Source organism: Notamacropus eugenii, chromosome 6 (genome assembly GCF_028372415.1).
Source record: "Notamacropus eugenii isolate mMacEug1 chromosome 6, mMacEug1.pri_v2, whole genome shotgun sequence".
Classification (NCBI taxonomy): Eukaryota; Metazoa; Chordata; class Mammalia; order Diprotodontia; family Macropodidae; genus Notamacropus; species Notamacropus eugenii.
Window position 1 is genome coordinate 159,454,998 of NC_092877.1, and position 18,905 is coordinate 159,473,902.

Here is an 18,905-nt window from a genome sequence, read left to right on the forward strand (position 1 = left end):
TCTGTGCCTATATTTGAACTCAGGTTTTCCTGACTCCAGGCCAGGTAGTCTATCCACTGCGCCACCTCACTGCCCCTATAAGACCTGTTCCTAATAATTGACCCACTCCAAGCTCAGTGAAGACAGGTTCAACAGTGTGTCTTAATTTTGCATCTCCCCCATTGCTTTGTTCACAACACGTTCTTAAGAAACATCTCATGGTCCTATTCAAGCATTTATTAAATAACGACTATATTCAAGGCTCAAAGCCAGGCAAATGACAACAAATGATTGTCACGAGGCAGTTCAGTGAAGAGAGCCAAGTTTGGAGTCAAGGAGACCTGAATTTAAGCCTGGACTTGAACACCTACTAGATGCGTGACCCTGGGCAAGTCGCTTAAGAAAGATAATAATACCACCCACCTTGAAGGATGGTTGATCAAAGGAGATCATAATTGTTAAGTGCTTAGTACAGAGTGGCACATAGTAAGGACACTATAAATGTTATCTATTATTATTATTTCGTAGCTAATGTTTCACTGAGAAGATACACGTTCACAGATTAAATGCAAAGTATGTATAAAATAAGATAAAATAATTTCAAGTCTAGAGATCAGAAAAGGCCTCCTGTAGGAGTGACATCTGAGGCAGTGCTTTGAAGGAAGCTGGCATTCTAAGAAGGGGAAGCAAATTAAGTTGAATTCCCAATGCTTCTGTGACTTTCAATGCTTTCTTTCAAAATCTTTCTATAATCTTCATAGAATTACTAAAAACATCCAGCTTTCTCTTGAAAAACCAAAAAAGGGAGAAGTAAGGGACAGCAAAACCAAACAAAACCACTTCTAAGAAGGGCTGCTTCTCATACAAATAGAGTTCATGGAAACCACCTTTCACCTGGACAGATGATGTCCTCTTCTCAAATTTCAGTTTCCTTGAGTATATCATGACTTATTTCAGTTACGTTCTTGGCACCAATATCTTGCTAAGAATATCCAAACAATTCTCTTCTGTAAAGTTTGGTTTCAGTCAAGGGACTTCACTTGAGGACCTAGAGGGCCACATGTGGCCTTAAGGCTGCAGGTTCCCCACCTCTGCCCTGGAACAACCTTGAGTCTCTTGGATCCTGTCTATTTCACTGAAATATTAGTTTTTCTTGCCTATGTTCTTGTCTATGTCTCATTCTCCTGAATTGTTTTTTGTCTGAATTCCACTGGGAGAAGAAATATTCATGTGGGGCCTCCGTGGTGGCCACTGACAGAACTCCTGTGATCACTGTGGAAGCCCCAAGGATGAAGGTTGTAACGATGTTGCCCACCTTTTGGATGCTTCTGTTATCAATGATTGGGACCGAAAAGCACTATTTATTCTGAGAATTTATATATAGCTACTTTCTAGGGCTGCCTACATTGTGAGAACTTTCTGCAAAAGACAAATGGAATAGCTGCCCATGCAGATCACAAGGTGTCCATCAATATACTTTTTCTCCTGGGCAATTGTCACTATATTGCCACCAATAACCAGATGTTGTATTATTTCTCTCTGATATACTTGATCATGTTAATTTGGAAGGTGGAACTTCTTTGAAAAGAGGTCAGCAAAATCACATTATAACCAACTTGATCAAACCAATATTTATCATTCTCATGAATGGCTATGGCTTCCCTACACAGTAGCTGTTCTTGGATACCAGTGAGCAGTGTTAAATCCTCAGGTCCATGTATGACCCCTAATTCATCATTCTTTTTCACAATGGGCAACTTTCCCTTCCTGTTCCACTGTAGAATTTTGTTGAGTTCCTTTAGGGTGACTCCTGCATGAACCATTGCCAATCTTCCCTCTTCATCTTGATATTGTCAGGAAGCAGTCACATTCTTCCTCCTTAAGAGAGCTGATGTCATGAAAGGAGGTGATGCCATTAAGTGAATGCCCATATCAACACTATCTATGATAGAGATTCTGTAGATGCCATGTTTGCCTTGGCTTCAAAAATGTCTCTGACTCAATCTTTAGGGTTCAGGACCACAGGGACAGTGATAAAGCCTTGTTTCTACTTCTTCTTTTTCTGTTCTTTGTTGGCCTGGAATTCTGCAGTACAGTTTTGACGTAAAAAGACAATACCCCCTTTAGGTGCCATGACCATGGCTGTCCCAGATTGGGTCACTTGTCCTTTGGGGATGAAATAAGTGGAGATTTTAAAGTTATCTTCCCAGTCAGTGACAAAATTAGGTCTACTTGATCAGCAGTGAAGTCAGTATAGCCAAGGAGGAATAGAAGTCATTGTAAATGAGCCCATCCTCACAGTTGAAGATCTGCTGATGCAGGAGCCAATCATCGGAACTTAACAAGTGCTTTGGCTGCCATGGTGAGGCAGGAAGAGAGGAAAGGAGGAAATGAGCCAGATGGAAGGGAGAGAGGTTGGAACTAATGCTTTTTTTGCAGAGTTTACCATGTTTAAGTTATAGCAGCCTCAGACACAAGTCAGTTGCTTCATTAAGATATTTTACTTAATGTATTTACTCCTGTCCCAAAGACCATTGGTACAGGACTCCCTCTTTCCTGGTGAAGATGAAGGCCCTGCCATGAGTGATAGGCAGGACAGAGTTAGCAAGAGGTGAGAGCTTCAGTTCTTGGCCACTTTCCCTTTGGAGACTCAAGCTTCAAGTCTGAGTGATATTGCTTCATGCTGTTCTAGCTTCCAGTTTTGAAAGAGAAAAAGATGCAAGCAGCCAATCCTACTTTAGGTTGTTGAAGGAAAAGATTCTGGGAAGACCTGAGAGGAGTGGGTAGTCAGCATCATATCCCTATTCCCAGCTTGCTACTCTAGAGACTTTGAGTCCTCTTGGGTGAGATCCAGGTCATTCTCTTTTGGTTGAGCTGAGTTATCTTGCTCCAAATGGGAGAGCGCCTTCATTCTGTACTGTCTGGTGTAGATTCTCCTGTGAATGCCTTCTCTGATTTCTGTTTTGCTATGATTTAGGCAAATGGGTTTCTTTGTTTATTGCTATGCATGTTCATTGTGGAATTGGCATTAGGTAGAAAAGGATTCAAGCCTTGGATCTAGAGCTTTGTTGTTCACCTATTTTCCAGTTGTGTCCCATTCCCAAATGGAGTTGTGACTCCATTTGGAATTTTGTTGGCAAGGATACAGGAATGGTTTGCCATTTCCTTCTCCCAATCATTTTACAGGTGAGGAAACTGAAGCAAACAGGGTTAATGACTTGCCTAGGGTCACACAGCTGTTGCATCTGAGGCCAGATTTGAACTCTGCAAAATGAGTCTTTCTGACTCGGGGTTTGGCATTCTGTCCACTGCCCCAAATACAGAACTTGGTTCTCTCTTTTTCCCCCAATGACAAAGTGATTAAAAATTAGATGGAACCCAATCATATCCCCTAGACTAATAAGATTTAAGGGAGCCTTCAGTCCTCCTCTCTCTCTGAGGAGAGCAGAGCAGTAGCTTCTGCTCTCAAACTCCAGCTTCCTCTCCGGGGAGAAATGAAAGTCTCTCTTGGAGAAAGGTCAAGGAAGTAGAGGCTAAAGACACCTCTTCTGCCTCCCTTGTAGTGTAGTGGTCCCTCTCTCCACGTGGGGCTCCATATCTTTACATGTGGGTGATATGTCCATAGAAATATAATTTTTGGTTTCTTATATTTTATAAGATATTTTGGGGCTGTGGGGGCTAAATTTTTTTTACCATAAAAGCTGAGACAATTTACTTTTTGTCCTATGCTGCTTCAGTAAGTTTTCTCTGGACCATTGTGTTTAATATGGAGCTACTTGACTACACTTTTAGACCCAAATCTCTGACTTTCATTGAGTGGTCAGTAATAGCTGCCCAGCCCAAACCACTACGGTTCATTGTTTAGGTTTTGTTGACTTAGAATGAGTGTAAAAATCAATTGCTTTCTGTTCTGGTGACAAAACTTGAGGGTCTTCCTTTCCATATTGATACTTTTGTGATAATGTATTAGGTCATTTTTAGTCTCAATTGTTACCTAGCCCTTAGTTATTGAACAGGTTAGACAAACTGAGGTCTGGAAAAAGAACCTAATTTAGAAAGGTTTTTTTAGGACTTCTCTGTGACTAGGTTTATTTCTAAGTTGGGATTTTGTCTCCCTACTCTAGAAAACATCTTTGTTTGCATTTTATTTTATTTTTCTTTTCATAGGAAGTGGACATAAAATAGTCTTTTTGGCAAGCGTACATTTTGCATTCAAACAACATGGACACTCCATCAGAGATGTGCTCTCTGAAGCATAGTTTGAATGCTTGGCTGTTCAGCTTGAGCCAGGACTTCAGAGTCTTGTACGTTATCCTGCCAGGTGATCCTCAGAATCTTCCTAAGACAGTTCAAATGGAAGAAATTCAGTTTCCTGGCATGGCACTGGTCTGCTGTCCATGTTTCACAGGCAACAATGAACAATTAGGTCAGCACAATGATTCTTTAGACCTTCAGTCTGGTAGTCAGTCTAATACCTCTTCTCTCCCAAACTTTTCTTCAGAGCCTCCCAAACACTGAGCTTGCTCTGGCAGTGTGTGCATCAATCTCATTGTCAATCCCTGGAAAGTACACTAGCAAGGTAAGTGAAATTATCGACAGCATTAAAAACTTCTCCATTTGTTGTAATTGATGTTTCCACATATGGATAGTGCGGTGGTGACTGATGGAGCACCTGTGTTTTCTTGGTGTTAATTATTAGGCCAAAATTAGCACAGACAGCAGAGAATTGATCCATACTTTGTTGCATCTCAGCTTCAGAGGTTGTATTGAGTGCACAATCATTTGCAAATAGAAAATCATGCACCAACACTCCCTCCACTTTGGTCTTGGCTTGTAGCCTTTTCAAATTGAAGAACTTAACATCAGTATGGTAGTTGACCCTGATGCCAAATTAATCCCTTGACAAGGGATTAATACAGATAGAGGGTGTGGATCCTGAGAATGCGGGAAAAATTACACCAGAGAGAATGTTCCAGGGATTGGTACATGGCCCACATACGGCTGACTGTGCTCAGATCTGTGCAAACACAGACATCATTACCAAAAATGGAGACAGGTATGCCTGAGCACAAAATCAATCTAATCCACAGGGCTCAACCTCAGCAGCATCCAGGCCTTCTTACTGAGTACCAGAGGAGCAATGCAAGAAAATAGTGCCACCAGTCTGAGCTTTAGTCATGGAACCTCAGACTATCAGGTAAGAGATAATACATGACCAATCTCATTCTCCTTGGAGAGGTAGAGGGCCAAGGGAAAGGAGGACACGTAGGACTCATTTAAGGCCACTTCCATCAGGTAATCATCAGAGTAATAGATCCACTTTTTGTTATAATTGTGGATTAGATGCATGTATTTTAGTATAGAGAATGTAACTTTAATCATGAAGAAGTTAAAAATCCTTTGATCCAACTTTAAGAAACTGGAGCTGGACCAGGGAAGGATGCTACTGTGGACCCCCAAGAGCAATCACAATTCCCTATGGGTCTATTCCATCTGGACTCATAGGACTTTGTGCAGAGGTGATGGTAAAATTTGAGAGTGAAGACTCCAATGCTGTCCTGGACAAAGATCTCTAAGTACCATTATTTTTCCAATTTTATGACAAATTCTTGGGTAAAATATGCTTGAAGCCTATGACACTTGGTTTGATTGATACAGATTATCCATGTGTGGGGCACATTCACATGAGTTTGAAATTCCCTAAGGAAGCTGTTTTTGTCAACAGAAAAGCAGACACTCTGGCTCTAGTTATGTCCAGACCTTCTAACATTCACTGTAGTGTCAGCACTGATTGAGCTAATTTTAATCTTTTCAAAATTCTAGCAGGATACTGCAAGTGGTAAGCTGAGACTCCACACTTGCATGCTTTGACCATCCATGAAGAGATTTACAAGAAGTTAGATGCACGAGATTCCAGTGAATGTCACAGGAGCCCTAACTGTTCACCTTCTGTGCTGGATCCTGAGGTATTTGGCTTTGAGGACTCCCCAGTATCACAAGAGTAGAAGGCTAGGTTGAGGCTGGAATTCAGCAAGAGTACAGGTGTGTTCTCATTTACATGAATGGGATGTGGGTTGTGGTTGAAGTGCAAGATATAGAATACAGCTCACCAATTTCAGACCATTCAGAGAAAGATTAAGGAGCTTCATTTGTCTATAATGGAGGATCTCACACACCATCTCATTGAAATGCAGGTTAATGGAATCACCACAGAATTCAACAGCCTTTATATATTATCTGTACTGTGTTGCTTAAGAATAATGGAAAGACATGGATGTGTGTTGATTACCGAACTTTGAACAAAAGGACTAACGTGGAGCAGTACATTATGCCCTGGTGCAAAATTTTCCAGATTGTCTACTAGGCAGCCAGTGGTTTTCATTTTTAGACATATGTAGTAGATGCTACCAGATTTCTGTATCTGTGGAAGACAAGGATAAGTGGGTTTTCATGATTTAAGAGACTCACAAATTAGCTGACTGATGGAATGCTAACCCATACAAGATAGTGAAGAGACTTGGCAATTTGCCTGTTTACAAAATATTCCCAGATGGAATTTCTAATGAATAGGTGGAGAAAACTGAAGGACAATTGGCTAGGGAAAAGCTGGAAAAAAAAAAAGACTGTCCACCAGCTGTACAAAGACCTAGAAACAGGCATTGAAAGTGATGCATCCAATGAAGGTAAAAGTGTGTATTTATTACAGGACAGGAGAACTGAACCCAGAGGTAACTACTTTCATGCAAGAGACTCCTAGCATACAGATTTAATCAACAGAGCTTAAAAATACTTTTTTCGAGTTTTAGTTTGCATCTCTTGAGTTTTTCCTAGAAGTTTTCTCAATCTTTAGCTACTCTTCCATTGAAGTCAATGCGGGATCAAATAAATGCATTTTGGCAATTCACCTAAAGAGTGAGTCACTCTGAAGTGATATATCAAAAGGGCAAAGCTCCAGAGACCCTATCAATGCACAGAATCCAAGGATTCCAAGCATTTTGACATCCTATCTTTCTCCAATCTTTGACCAATGTCCATTGGGCAATATGTAACATTTTGCTGTAACTCAACAGATCCATTGAACACAATGAAGCTCTTAGAGACGGAGCATTGTCTAGCTCTATTCTCTTCTTATGCATCATTAGTTTGAGTCTTTTGAGTTTTACCTTGACTTTTTCACAGTATTTTCTCTCACACTGAAGTGAAAAGGGGACCAAATAAATGCATTTGGCAATTCACCTAAACAGAAAACTCTGATTTGATACATGAAAAGGGTAAACCTCCAGGGACCCTATCTATAGCAGTGCACAAAATCCAAGGATTCAAAGCAACTTTGCAGAAAATTGCAACCATATCTTTCTCTTTTGGTCCATTGTGCAGGATGGAAGCTTTCCTTGAATGTAACTCAACTGACACTTTGAATACAATGAAGCTCTTAAATATGAAACATTGTCTACCTCTATAATTTTCATCTACATCATTAGTTTGAGTCTTTCGAGTTTTTCCTCGAAGTTTTCATAATCTTTGGTTTTTCTCCCATTGAAGTCAATGGGGAAACAATTAACCACATTTTGGCAATTCACCTAGAGAATACTCTGAAGTGATTTATGAAAAGGGTACACCTCCAGAGATCCTATCTACCAGTATACACAAAATCCAAGGATTCCAAGCAACTTTGGAGAAATTTGCAATCATATCTTTCTCTATTCATCCTTTGGGCAATATAGAACATTTCCTTGAATATAATTCAACAGGTACAAAGAACATGATGAAGCTCCTAGACACATAGCATTGCCTAGGTGTGTTCCCTTCATCTACATCATTAGTTTGGGTCTCTTTAGTCCTTTCTCAAAGTTTTCGCGATCTTTAGCTTCTCTCCTATTGAAGTCAATGGGGAACCAAGTAGATGCTTTTGGCAATTCACCTAAAGGTAAAACTCTGAAGTGATGTATGAAAAGGTAAATCTCCAAAAACTCCACCTATATCAATAACCCAAATCTAAGGAATCCCAACAACTTTGAAGAAATTTGCAACTATATATTACTGCATGGTCCATTGGACAATATAGACAATTTTCTTGAATGTAACTCAACAGATACACTGAATACGATGAAGATCCTAGAGACAGAAGATGGTCTAGCTGTATTCTCTTATTCTTCATGATTAGTTTAAGTCTCTTTAGTTTTTTCTCAAAGTTTTTGCAATCTTTAGTTTCTCTCCCATTGATGTCAATTGGGGACCAAATAAACACATTTTGGAAATTCACCTAAAGGGAAAACTCTGAAATGATATATGAAAAGGGTCAACCTCCAGAGTCCCTATCTATAGCAATGCACAGAATCCAAGGAACTCAAGCAACTTTGGAGAAATTTGGAACCATATCTTTCTGTATTGCATCCATTGAGCAATATGGAAAATTTCCTTTAACATAATTCAATTGATACCTTGCCTATGAGGAAGCTTCAAGAGCATTTTCTAGCTCTATTCCTCGACGTTTTTGCTATCTTTATTTTCTCTCCCATTGAAGTCAATGGGGAACCTAATGAATGCACTTTGGCAATTCACCTAAAGAGAAAACTCTGAAGTGAAATGTGAAATAGGTATACCTCCAGAGACCCTATATTTATCAATGCAGTGAATCCAAATAATCCAAGCAACCAAGGAAAAATTTGCAACCATGTCTTTCTTTTTTGGTCCATTGGGCAACATGGAAGATTTGCTTGAATGTAACTCAACAGGTACATTGAATGCAATGAAGAGGCTAGGTACATAGCATTGTATACTTTTATTCTCTTCACCTACTTCATTAGTTTCTGTCTCTTCCTTTTCCCCCCAGAATTTTTGCAATCTTAAATTTATCTCTTAAAGAAGTCAATGGGGAACAAAACAAACACATTTGGCAATTCACCTGAATAGAAAACTCTGAAGTGATATGTCAAATAGGAACACTGGCCAAGATGGTGGAGTAGAAAGACACACATATGCAGGGTGTCCCCACACAGCCCATAAAATATCTGTAGAGAGGGACTCTCAACAAATTCTGGAGCAGCAGAAGTAGAGAACAACAGAGTGGAGGAGATTTCCAGCCCAGGGAGATGTGAAAGGCCCATGGGAAATGTCAGTTGCACTCTGCTGGGCAGAGCAGAGCCCAGCCTAGCCTTGGCCATGTGGTGTGGCTCAGGAACAGCCCTTGGGTATGGAGTCTCCAGTAGCAGAATCCCCAGTCCCAGTAGCAGTGGTTCCTAGATCCCTCAGCCCACAGGCACCAAAGGTCAGTGACGGGGTAATTTCAGCTGGCCCATAGCTCTGGCAGCAGGCAGCAGCCACAGAAGGAGCACAGCAGCCGGTACAGACTGCTCCATTGTTGGAGCGTAAAAATCCGTGGGGGCACTGAAGAGTGGAGTCTTACCTCAGCCCTGTGTGGAGGCCCTGGGCAAGCTGGTCTTTGTCTCACACTGAATGGTGGCCCTGTCATCCAGCTTATCTGAAAATCAGCCCCCAGTGCTGACTTGGTGGAACTGGAGGCCAGGAGGCTGTGGAGAGGTAACTGCTAAGATACTGGGCACAAAAATCCCTCTCTGCATGCAGACCAGTACACGCTTGATTGTGCCACCTTGGAGGAGCTGAGATCTCACAGATTCCCAGAGTATATCCTATTCTTGACAAAGGACCCAAAAGTCAAGTAACTGGTTGGGAAAATGCCCAAAAAAGGGAAAAAAAATAAGACTATAGAAAGTTACTTTCTTGGTGAATAGATATCGTCTCCCATCCTTTTGGATGAGGAATAACAATGTTTACCATCAGGGAAAGACATAAAAGTTAAGGCTTCTGTATCCCAAACATCCAAAATAAATATTCAGTGGGCTCAGGCCATGGAAGAGTTCAAAAAGAATTTTGAAAATCAAGTTAGAGAGGTGGAGGAAAAATTGGTAAGAAAAATGAGGGAGATGCAAGAAAAGCATGAAAAGTGGGAGACCTAAAGGAGACCCAAAAGATGCTGAAGAAAGTAACACCTTGAAAAATAGGCTAACTCAATTGACAAAAGAAGTTCAAAAAGCCAATGAGGAGAAGAATGCTCTAAAAAGCAGAATTAGCCAAATGGAAAAGAAGGTTCGAAAGCTCACTGAAGAAAATAGTTCTTTAAAAATTAGAATGGAACAGATGGAGGTTAATGACATTATAAGAAATCAAGAAATCACAAAACAAAACTAAAAGAATGAAAAAATGGAAGATAATGTGAAATATCTCATTGGAAAAATAACTGACCTGGAAAATAGATCCAGTAGAGACAATTTAAAAATTATGGGACTACCTGAAAGTCTTGATCAAAAAAAGAGCCTAGACATCATCTTTCATGAAATTATCAAGGAAAACTGCCCTGAGATTCTAGAACCAGAAGGCAAAATCAATATTGAAAGAATCCACTGATCACCTCCTGAAAGAGATTCAAAAACAGAAACTCCTAGGAACATTGTGGCCAAATTCCAGAGTTCCATGGTCAAGGAGAAAATATTGCAAGCAGCTAGAAAGAAACAATTCAAGTATTGTGGAAATACAATCAGGATAACACAAGATCTAGCAGCTTCTACATTAAGGGATCGAAGGGCATGGAATAGGATATTCCAGAAGTCAAAGGAACTAGGACTAAAACCAAGAATCACCTACCCAGCAAAACTGAGTATAATACTTCAGAGGAAAAATTGGTCTTTCAATGAAATAGAGGACTTTCAAGCATTCTTGATGAAAAGACCAGAGCTGAAAAGAAAATTTGACTTTCAAACACAAGAATGAAGAGAAGCATGAAAAGGTAAACAGCAAAGAGAAGTCATAAGGGACTTATTAAAGTTGAACTGTTTACATTCCTACATGGAAAGACAATATTTGTAACTCCTGAAACTTTTTTCAGTATTTGGGTAGTTGGTGGGATTACACACACACACACACACACACACACACACACACACACACACACACACACACACACACACACAGTGACAGAGAGCACAAGGTGAATTGAATAGGATGGGATCATATCTTAAAATAATGAAATTAAGCAGTGAGAGAGAAATATATTGGGAGGAGAAAGGGAGAAATGGAATGGGACAAATTATCTCTCATAAAAGAGGCAAGTAAAAGACCTTCAGTGGAGGGAAAAAGGGGAGAGGTGAGAGAAAAAACATGAAGCTTATTCTCATCACATTTAACTAAAGGAAGGAATAAAATGCACACTCATTTTGGTATGAAAACCTATCTTACAACACAGGAAAGTGGGGGATAAGGGGATAAGTGGGGTGGGAGGGATAATGGAAGGGATGGCAGTGGGAGGAGGGAGCACTCTTGGGGAGGGATAGGATCAAAAGAGAGAATAGAAGAAATGGGGGCAGGATAGGATGGAGGGAAATATAGTTAGTCTTATACAACACGACTATTATGGAAGTCATTTGCAAAACTACACAGATATGACCTATATTGAATTGCTTGTCTTCCCAAAGGGAATGGGTGGGCAGGGAAGGATGAAGAGAAGCTGGAACTCAAAGTTTTAGGAACAACTGTCGAGTATTGTTCTTGCTACTAGGAAATAAGAAATACAGGTAATGGGGTATATGAATTTATTTTGCCCTTCAGGACAAAAGAGAAGATGGGGATAAGGGAAGGAAGGGATGTTAGAAAGGAGGACAGATTGGTGATAGGGGTAATTAGAATGCTCGGCATTTTGGTGTGTGGGGAGAGGAGAAATGGGGAGAAAATTTGGAACCCAAAATTTTGTGGAAATGAATGTTGAAAACTTAAACAAATAAATTTAAATAAAAAAAAGAATTAGGAACACCTACAGAAACCTTATATATATCAGTGCACAGAATCCAAATAATCCAAGCAACTGTGAAGAAATTTGCAACCATATCTTCCTTTATTGGTCCATTGGGCAATAAGAAAGATTTCCTTGATCAACAGATACACTGAATTCAATAGGATTGCCCAGGTATATTCTCTTCATCTACATCATTAGTTTGTGTCTGTTGCATTTCTCCTCGATGTTTTCGCAATCTTTATTCTTTCTCCCATTAAAGTCAGAGGGGAACTAAATGAACACATTTTGACAATTAATCTAAAGAGAAAACTCTGAAGTGATATGTGAAATAGGAACACCTACAGAAACCTTATATATGTCAACACACAGGATCCAAATAATCGAAGCAACCATTTGCAGATATCTTTTGCAATGATATCTTTCTCTGTTTTACCATTGGGCAATATGGAAGATTTCCTTCAGTGTAATTCAACAGATACATTGAATACAAAGAAGATGCTAGATACATAGAATTGTCCAGCTACATTGTCTTTATCTACCTCATTAATGTCTGTCTGTTGCATTTTTCCTCGAAGATTTCACAATCTTTACTTTCTCTCCCACTGGTGTCAATGGGGAACGAAATGAATGCATTTTGGCAATTCATCTAAAGGGAAAACTCTGAAGTGATATGTGAAATAAGAATACCTACAGAATCCTTATATTTATTAATGCACATAAACCAAATAACCCAAGCAACCTTGGAGCAATTTTCAACCATATCTTTCTCTATTGGTCCGTTAGGCAATACGGAAGATTTCCTTGATTGTAACTCAACAGATACATTGAATCCAATGAAGCTGCCAGATACATAGCATTGTCTAGCTACATTCTCTTCATCTACCTCATTAGTGTGTGTCTGTTCCATTTTTTCTCGACCTTTTTCCGATCTTTACTTAATTTCCCCTTGCAGTCCATGTGGAACCAAATGAATACATTTCAACAATTCACCTATAGGGAAAACTCTGAAGTGCTGTGTGACATAGGAACAGCACAAATAATCCAAGCAACCTTGGAGCAATTTTCAACCATATCTTTCTCTATTGGTCCGTTAGGCAATATGGAAGATTTCCTTGATTGTAACTCAACAGATACATTGAATACAATGAAGCTGCTAGATACATAACATTTTTAAAGGTATATTGTCTTCATCTACATAATTCATTTGTGTCTGTTCCTTTTTTCCTCGAAGATTTCACAATCTTTACTTTCTCTCCCATTGCAGTCTACTGGGAACAAAGTGAATGCATTTTGGCAATTGATCTAAAGAGAAAACTCTGAAGTGATACGTGAAATAGGAACACCTACAGAAACCATATGTATATATCTATATCTATATTTATCTATCTATCTATCTATATATCAATGCACAGAATACAAACAATTAAGCAACTTTGGAGAAATTGGCAACCATATCTTTCTCTATTGGTCCATTGGGCAATATGGAAGATTTCCTTGAAAATAACTCAACAGATACATTGAATACAGTGAAGCTGCAAGATAGCATTGTCTAGCTATATTCTCTTCAATTCTGATCTGGGAGCACTGAGCTGTGAATATTTTACTTTTAGGAGAAAGGCATGGCTTGGAGGAAACAGCTATTTCTCTTTCCATTTGGGAGGATAGAAGGCCCAACTCAGGCAAACTACCTTCTTTACCTCCTAACAACTGTGATACTCTGAAAAGTAACTGAGGTGGGAAGATGGGTAACAAACTTGTGCCACCCATCTAGTTAGATAGAGCCACATGATTCATGCCATAATTTATTTATTATTTAGCTTTTATTTGTCCAGACCAGTGAATTCATTTTTGTAGTAAAAGCTACCAGGTAGAAACATGCTTGGGGCTCTGTCGCATGTATCAGTTAGGAGGCTTGAACCTGAGTCTTCAGGACTCTAAGACTGGCCCTCTGTGCTGTCTCTTATCGCATGAAATGACATCTTGAAATTGAGAAGGAATTTCCAAGTATCTTTGAAATGCCATTAGAGAGGAAAATGAGCTCATAGAGACTGAATTCCTAACAGCAGACACAGGTTCTGATCTGGTATGTCACCAAGAATGTTAGGACAAAGAATGTGACAGAAAAGGCCAAGGAGATATTGCACATTGGTAGGAAATCTCTGAAAAGAAGAATTGATTCAGAGGCAGCAAGTTCTTTCCTTCCCTTCCCTTTTGTTTCTTTGTTCTGTACTTTTGATTTAATTGGCATGGGTTACTTCTAGGATGGAAATTGACTCCACCAATGAAACTCATCTGTACCTCAGTGTTTTAGAGAGTTTACCCTCAAGCACCAAGCACTTAAGTGACTTAGCTGTGATCACACAGCTAATATGTTTTAGAGTTTGGACTTGAAGAGCTTCCTAACTCCAAGGCAAGTCTTCCATCCCTTAAATCAGGTTACCACACAGAAGGCTCTTTCATAGTAGGAATTATTTCTCCTCTTACCTTCATATCCTCTACTACAGCCTCCATCTATTTGGGGCCCTTGAGAAAAGTTGTTGGCTGAGTGGCTGATTTGGAAGAGGAGTACATTCCAGGAAGTTTTGGCTATGATCCGTCACACTATACAATGCCGGAGCTTCAGCTGGTATAAAACCCACCTGGGTAGCACTATTAGGAAGTTAAAGTACATCACAATTGGGCTCCCCAGCCAGCTTTGACTATCAGTCTTGTTAGACTTCCAGGTCACTGAATAGATTTAAATCTCTGGTTATGTAGGATCACTTTAGAAACTGTTCTTCTAGACAAAACCAGATGGCAGGAAATGTAAAGAAGCCAAACTAAAACATCAGAGGGATTTTGCTTCATGAAAATGCTGAATATTATAGAGTACAGAGCATGAGAGGAGAGGAAAGCTGCTTGAATTACATTAAACTCCAAGGATTTATGACTTAAGCTCACACACCATCTTCTACATGAAGTCTCTGCTAATCCTTCCAACTGCTTAGTGCCCTCCCTCACAAACTATCTTGTATTTAAGTACTTTGTATATGTTTGTGCTTATTGACTTCACATTTATACTGTATATATTCATATATATTTGTTCTGTTTCCCCTTACAATGTAAATTCTATACTTTTATCCCCACCACTTAGGACAGTGCCTGACACGTAGTGCTGATTAAATAATCGTTTTGAGTCTATCTTTTGCCAATAAAAGTCACAACCATTCTATAGCTTAGTAGATTTTTTTTTGGTAACTTGTATGGAAATAGTTCTTATTCTGCACAAATCTGGCAATGGGCTTTTCCCACTTTTAGCTAGTCTGGCCCTTCAATGACAGGAATACAGTCCATCACCATCCCCAGACTTAAAGCTTGGTAGATGCTGCCAGTGCAGACCACTTTGCTGGTAGAGTCTTTCAAAATCCTGAATTACATTTGATAATGTAACAGAGTGTGACTTTTGTAGAGGTCTTAAAATGTTTCTTTTTTAATTAAGGCAGTTGTTTCCAATTCCTTTGTTTTCAGAAGTCCTATTTGCATAGTGTGAAGGGGGATAATTTATATGTTAATATGATATATGATAATAATAATAATAAGCACTGTTCACATTAAGTCTTTTTTGCTGTTCCTTGTGTACAATACTCCATTTTCCAACTTCGTAATTGTGTTTTGGCTTTTCCTGATGCCTGCAATACTTTTCCTTCTCATCTCTGCCTTTTAACTTTCCTGATCTCCTTTAAGATTTACCTCGAACCCCACATGGTAGGTGTCCTTTCCTGATCTTCCATTCCCTTCCCCACCCCTTTCCAGTGCCTTCTCCTTGAGATGAACTTCCATATGTTCTGTATATACCTCAGATATACATTTTTCTTCATGTTGTCTCCCCGCTTTAGCATATCCGCTTCCTCGGGAGAGAGACCATACTTTTGTCTTCCTCAAATGCTTAACATGGTAACCAGCACATTTCAAGTGTTTAATAAATGCTTGTTGTCTTTCAAAAATCACTGTTTGGCACGTCTGCATTATCTTTTCTTTATTCAGTCTAGTAGAGCTGAATTTACATGTCATTCAAAACAGAGAGATCGAGATCTCTAGGGATTACTGCTATTGACTGAGCTGTCTTGATTGAATTCTCTGGTCAATTCTGCCACCCCTCTGATTGGATGGACTTTTTTTGACTGAATTTGCAGGTTGCTTGACTGACTTGACCAAATTAACTGGTTGTTTGTCCATGTATGGAGAAATTAGAATCCTAAAATTAAACATAAGAAGTCATGATTTATGCTATTGTTTCCTGAACTCTATACCATATTAGTTGAGTGTTCTCCAGCCTGCTTTAGGCAATTCTTGCCAGGGAGTTCTCAGGGCTGTTTTTCAGCAGCAATTCCTCCACTGGGAAGGAGATTTACCTTCAGCTCTGGAGCAGTAAGATAAATAGTCCCCGTTTGTCCCTGTTCCTAAGAGACAGGCTTCAATTCTGAAATAGGCCACTTGGGTAAGGTAAATCAGGCAGCTTTAGTCCCTGCAAGCTAGGCCCTGAATAATTTTACTAAAATAATGGAACAACTATTTTGAAAGAAAAACAGCCAGCATCACCTAAGTGCTGTAAAAGATCTGAAGCATGAACAGCAAATGGTCCAGATTGACAAGAAATGAATTTGATGGCTTAAGAAAAAAAAGAATTCTTGAATTAGCTGGCAAAGGGAATACACCATATGTTTGATGCGAGGGCTCATAAATATTTCATAAAATAACAAATGAATTAAATCAGATTGGCTTGATATACAACTGAACCCCTAAATAGAGAAGGGGTTAGCTCCTAAATAAAATTGTGGAATGGGTGTCAAAGATTGGATGATCTTATTTTTATATGTATATGTGAATTTTTTACAACACATTTAAACAGAAGTATTTTAACAGAAATAATAGCTCTATTAATACCACATACAGTGAACAGAAGATTGAACTTATAATCAGGAAGACCTGAGTTCAATGCTTACCTCTGTCATTTAGTACTTGTGAGTATCTCAGCAAATCACTTAACTTTTATGTATGTCAACCCGTTTTCTAGAATTTAAGTCACATGGGAGTGGCCACACTGGGAGTTTCTAAAATGGAGAAATCCCAGATTCTGTTCATATTTGGACATTAATCCATTTACTCACAACCTAGGTGAGGAGTTCTCGCAAGATAAACTCAAGCATGAGGTGGTGAGACACAAAAAAGAGTTGGGAAAAGCTAACTTGCTCTACTTTGAAATTTTACAGGATTATCTTGTCCCCTGCTTTTTCTTTGATAAATCAGATAAGTAGAACTTCCAAAGGGTATCCCCCTTCACCCATGACTGACCTCAGTGTCCTGTAGAAATATTGCCTTATGAAGATGTTTTTCAGTGGTGCTAAATTTCAATATGAGCTAAGGCTGGAGAAGAATTCTTAGGGTAACAAAATCTTTTTGCTTGTTTTTGCTCTGCTTTGGAAGAGATATAGATTAAAGAAGAGCTAATTACTTAGGGTGGAATGATTATAATGGACAACAGAGAAAGTAGAAATGTTCAATTGATAGTTTTTCCTGTTTTCTATGGTAAGGAGAATGACTTTTAGGTGGAAACTGAAAAAAATAGTTAATATGGAATTAATAACCAAGAAAGGTATGGAACTAGAATCTAAACTGCCCATGATGAGTTCATATCACGATGGTCAAATGAACAACATCCTACAGTACTGTAAGATCTGGCAGATGTGATGACAATACTCAGACTCCAAAGAATGGCCAATGTCAATTTGGACGTAAACCTCTAGAGGATTTGACTCAGAACCTTGTGCTTTATCCTATGCTTTTTAACATTTTTATTAGTAATTCAGATGTTGATGGCAAGCTTATCAAATTTTTAGGTCATGGACAACAAGGAGGGAATAGGGGAAGGGAATAAACATATATATAGCACCTACTTTTCTAGGTGCTGTGTTAAGTGCTTTTTACAAATATCATTTTGTTTGATCTTCACAACAACCCAGAGAAGTAAGTTCTATTATTATTGCCATTTCACAGTGGAGGAAATTCAGGTATACAGAGCTTAAGTAACTTGCAAAGGGTCACAGAGCAGTAAGTGTGTGAGGCTGTATTTGAACTCAGATCTTTCTCACTCCAGGTCCAGTGCTCTAAGCCACTGTGCTACCAGCTGCTAACGATCTCTGTGCATGACAGATTTAGGATTCAAAGGGATTTCTACATGTCAGAACATTCACATGATTCATATGACATCAGTACGTATAAAATCTTATACTTGAGTTAAGAAGAAAACAACTCCAGAAGTACAAGATAACAGAGTCATGGCTAAATACAAATGCATTAGAAAATCATCTGGGAGTTTTAGTGCACTAAAGTTCAATATGAGCCAAATACATGTTATAAAAACTAATAAATTCAATGTACTTAGACTAGTAGTGTAGTAGATAGTGTGCCAAGTCTGGAGCCAAGAAGACCTGAGTTCAAATCCAGCCTTAGATATTTACTAGCTGTGTGACCCTGGACAAGTTATTTAACCTTACTTACCTCAGTTTCCTTATCTATAAAATGAGCTGAAGAAGGAAGTAGCAAACTGCTCCAGTATCTTTGCCAAGAAAATCCTAAATATGGTCACGAAGAGTTGGACATGATTGAAATGACTAAATAACAGTAATGACCACTTTAACCACTCTAGAAGAAACACAGTCTTCAGCAAAGGGAAGGGACAGATCTTACTCTGCCTGATAAAATCACATATGGAGTTCAGGTTTGGGGTCCATGTTTTAAGGAAGGTCATAAGGAATTTGAAGATTCTTGAGATAATACCATATAACAATTACCAGAAGGGCACAGTGGATAGAGTACCGGTCTTGGAGTCAGGAAGACATGAGTTCAAATCTGGTTTCAGACACTTACTAGCTGTTTGAACCTGGACAAGTCACTTAACCCTGATTGCCTTAAAGAAAAACAAAATTACCAGAAGGACCTGGTAATATTTAGCTGGAAAGAAGAGCAGACTTAAAGGAGATATGATAGCTGCCTTCAAGGATTTTGGAGGGCTCCTGTGTAGATGAAAGAGTAGGTTAAGGGAAAGAATTATGAACAAAAGGTGAAAATTACAAGGTGGGAG

The 18,905-nt window shown here is 39.1% G+C and overlaps 1 pseudogene; it reads right to left on the reverse strand.

Moving 5' to 3' along the window:
* Positions 1-1,380: 1,380 nt before the first annotated feature.
* The window catches only part of LOC140512169 (inosine-5'-monophosphate dehydrogenase 2 pseudogene), a 159,716-nt pseudogene continuing 142,191 nt past the window's right edge, over positions 1,381-18,905 (reverse strand).